We start from the raw sequence: 4035 nt of genomic DNA, 5'->3' as shown, positions 1-4035 counted from the left end.
CTTCATTTATAGGAAGTACCTTACAGTTTCTCTTTGGCATAACTGGATTGCTAACATCTCTATTCTTGTGCTTTGGGGACATTATTAAGTAAAATAAGTATTACTTAAGCACAGATGGCACAACACTGCAGCAGTAGATCTGATAACTGAGGAGGTGACTAAGGGTCTAACAAGAAGGATTGAATACAGTGTGCATGTGCTGGGAAAAGAGATGATTCACATTCCCAGCAGGATGGCAGAAATTTCATCATGCTACTTAAAAGGGCCTACGATTGAAAACTTATGAATTGCTTATTCCTAGAATTTTCCATTTAATATTTCTGGCCATGGTGGATTCGAGTAACTGAAAAGACAGAAAGAGAAACCACAGATGGTGGTGCTGGTGGGGGGACTGTTGTAAGAGGAAAGTGTGAGACCACAGAAGGAGCAAACATGAGGTGGCAAGTGGCATTTGTAATGAGGTTTCTACAGGGGTATCAGGGTAATCCAAGAGAGGGCCTGTCTTGGGGGCAACCCTACAAGCGTGTGCCACCTGGCAGAGGAAAAAGCAGCCAGCATCAACTATGTTGCATTCTCATTATGTTGAGTTTGCTCAAAGTTTGGCCCACGGATCAGCAAGAACATTGACATCACCCAAGAGCTTGCTAAGAATGCAGAATTTCAGGCCCCACCCGGCCTTAATCAGAATCTCCAAGTGACCCACATACATATTTAATGCAGAGAATCTCAGAAGTAGGAAACACCCAGGCAGGTGGGAGAGGGCTGGTAATGTGGGTTGCAGCAAGTTATTAGTGGAAGTTGCCAGATGCTAAAATGATCAGACAGATGATGTGGACAAAAAAACCCAGAAGTTTTTGTAGGGATGAGCTTGGTTCAAACTCTGGAGATTTCATTGATCTATTGGTCCAGGAAATCTTACATCATGCTTTATAAGGACTGTAATGTATTTTTCTAAAATAAATATATTCATCAACTTATCTTTGGAGAAAGAACCAGATATTCAAACAGCTGGGTAGGGCCAGATCTGGGTTTCTAAATGTGAGAAGTTATAAATAGTCACAAACAAGGAGAAGATAGAATAAATGAAGTCATAAGAATTATGTATCTTTGGTGTGTATGTTCTCTTGGAACTTTGTGTCTGATACAAAAGATAGGATGGAGACAGGATAGTATAGGTGTCCATTGAGCTGGAGTGAGGAGAAGGGGTAGGGACAAAGGCAAAGGTGCAAGGATATGTGCACATGCAAGCTCAGGGGATACTGGAGAATTTCCCTAGCTAGAGGGGTGACTTCAGGGATCAAGAAGTCAGGGATCAGGTTAGATATGTAGGATGAGGTCAGAACTCAAAATCATTTTACTCTCCCCTTGGAGAGTTCAGAGTCTGCTCTGCTATAGAACTTAGTTTCTTTCCACACTTAATGAAAGCAAAGTGTAATGAGACTAAATGATCAGGCGGGAGAGTGTCAGAGCAGATAGGATTCACACAACATGCAGGTTCAACCCAACCCTGCCACCTCTCATCCGATGTCTGAAGCAAGTACCATAAACTCCTTAGGTTTCAGGATACTTGTGTGTCCAACAGTGACAGCAGCTGTCCATCAGAGGCTCATTGAAAAGAAAATCGGGCCATATACATCGCCATAGAAGTATTCCTGAAATGATCAGTTCCAAGAGTTGTTGTTGTTATTAATTATATCTGACTCCAGCAAATAGGGTGAGGATGGAAAATCAGAAGTAGGGGAAACTGGGCTGGTGAGATGGCTCAGTGGTCTAAAGCACCTACTTAGAACAAGCTTAGCAAAGCATCAGGGACCACGGTTCAATCCCCCAGCACTACATGCCAGCCACCCCCTCCCCCTGGTGGGCTGAGCTGGCCACAGACACACACACAAATAAATAAATTAAAAAAAAAGAAAAGAAAAGAAAAGAAAAAATAGTAAAAAAAAAAAAAAAAAAAAAATTTAGAAGGATTTTTAAAAAAAAAAAAAGAAGAAGAAGAAGAAGAAGTAGGGGAAGCAGTTTCTAAGCTTCAGAGAGTCGGATCAAGTTGGGAAGAGAGGAAAGACTGTCATGCTTGGAACTTTCCCCAGTACAGAAACAGCTGATTTCATTCTTGTGTAAGCGGCTCTCCTGTTTACCAAGGGCACTAATAATAACCAGCTCCTGCATCTGTTCCACATATCACTGCCACCCCCTCCAGCTCAGAGATCTGTCCCACGCATGTCTCTTCTTTATTTTCCTCCCTCTTTGCGTGGGCACAGGGTCAGGAGAAGAGCACTCTGAAAAGATGGGTGTCAGGGTGAGCGGGAAGAATGTGCCCTGACTCTATGGGGCCAAAGGAAGCCCTGTCTGCCCAGGAGCCCAGGCTGCAGGCATTTTGATTGGGCTTCTGCTCAGCAGCCCTCACCAGCTGTTTAATTGGAGGTGACGGTATCAGTTCTTCCTGGCCATGGCCTTTGCTTGGGGAATCAGTTGGATTCCTACATCTCTCAGCCTTGAATTTATAGGATTTAAAAGGACTGAAAACCTTTCCAAAAAAAAAAAGAAAAAAGAAAACCTTTCCAAAGTTATTGGCTCTTGGGAGAGGAACTAGTGGGCGTTATAATTTGAAGAAGAGGCAAATGACTCCATTGTTTTAAGCACATTGGCTTAACCAGCACCTCTTTTACAATGTGACTATCCTTTGAAAGCAAATGTTCAACTTACAAGTAATTTCTCTTTTGTTGTGACTCACAACTTCCTCTCTATTATCAGTAACATTAAAGAAGAAGAGTTATGTTTGAATGGGGTAGATAGGTGGGTGAAGGAATAGGGAATGGTTTGGAAGAGAGGAAAAGTTATTAAAGGGTGAAAGAAAACAAGGACAGAGCCTGGAAATCAAGAGCTCTGGGCAAAGAAGAATGATAGGTTTTAATGGTGTTGTAGCAGAGAAACATGTAGAAGGAAAGGGAAAGGGGCTTTATTATAAAGGAAAAGGGACTTCATTATCTTAGATGACACAGAGAGAATTTGGGAAGATAAGGAATTCTCTGGATTGGAACAAAGGGAGGCTGAGGCTTTTATGGCCTTTGCCAGGGGTGGGGCTTGAGGGGGAAGTTTAGATAGACCTGAGGAGCTGACTGGGGCCTTCCCTGAGGTGGTGGGAAAGGTGAAAGGAAAGTGTATCCTGGGCTGAGCTGGAGAAGAGGGGAGGTGGTCTCTGGGAAGATAAGCTGTTGTTTTAAGGGCTTCAGCCATATTAGATGACCACCACAATAATTCAGTAATTCTTACTGTGGCCATAACCTATCAAAGAATACCAAAGAGAGGGCAGCAGGAGGAGGAGGAATACAGCACCAGTACCAAAGGAAGTCTTGTTGACTTCAGAACTGGCCCAAAGGCCCAAGGCAATAGCTACCTAAAAGAAGCTACTAGTCATCTCTTGGGCTGCTTTGGGTATTAAGAGGACAAATTAACAATATTTTACAGAATGTACTCAAGATTCTTCACCGAGGACCCAGAGCCCACCCAGGTTCAGTGGAGCCCAGCTTCGGGCTCATCCTCGCTCACTGCCCTGAGTGGGTTCTCTGCTCCAGGCAGGATGCTTTACCTGCATCCTGTGCGCAGGTCACTTTCCTGGCATGGGACCCCAGTGTCTTCCTCTTTACCCAGTCTTATTTGCTCGTACTTTAAAATCCAGACACAATTTTCTCTCATGAGGCCATTCTTAACCACAAACTTTCCTTTAATAATCTTTCTTGCTGCAGAAATATTCTTTGTGGGAATTTAGTATTTATATTACTAATTACTATCTATATAAGAAAACAGTGATTTTTTCACATTAAAAATAATATACACGGGGCCGGGGAGATGGCTCAGTAGAATAAGCACTTGCCTGGCAAGCACAAGGGCCTGAGTTCAAATCTGATTTCGCCCCCCCCCAAAAAAAATACAGGGACCGGGGAGATGGCTCAGTGGAATAAGTGCTTCCCTGGCAAGCACAAGGGCCTGAGTTCAATCCCTGGTTCTGCAAAAAATAAAAATAAAAAATAAAAA

General features: G+C 43.1%; 1 pseudogene; it reads left to right on the top strand.

The window, feature by feature from the left end:
- Positions 1 to 2287: 2287 nt before the first annotated feature.
- Positions 2288 to 4035, top strand: part of LOC101567694 — a 4882-nt pseudogene continuing 3134 nt past the window's right edge.

The sequence above is a fragment of the Octodon degus genome, unplaced genomic scaffold (assembly GCF_000260255.1).
Source record: "Octodon degus isolate 3935 unplaced genomic scaffold, OctDeg1.0 scaffold00015, whole genome shotgun sequence".
NCBI classification, from domain to species: domain Eukaryota; kingdom Metazoa; phylum Chordata; class Mammalia; order Rodentia; family Octodontidae; genus Octodon; species Octodon degus.
The sequence above is the reverse complement of the archived record's forward strand: the minus strand, read 5'-3'. Positions and strand labels throughout refer to the sequence as shown.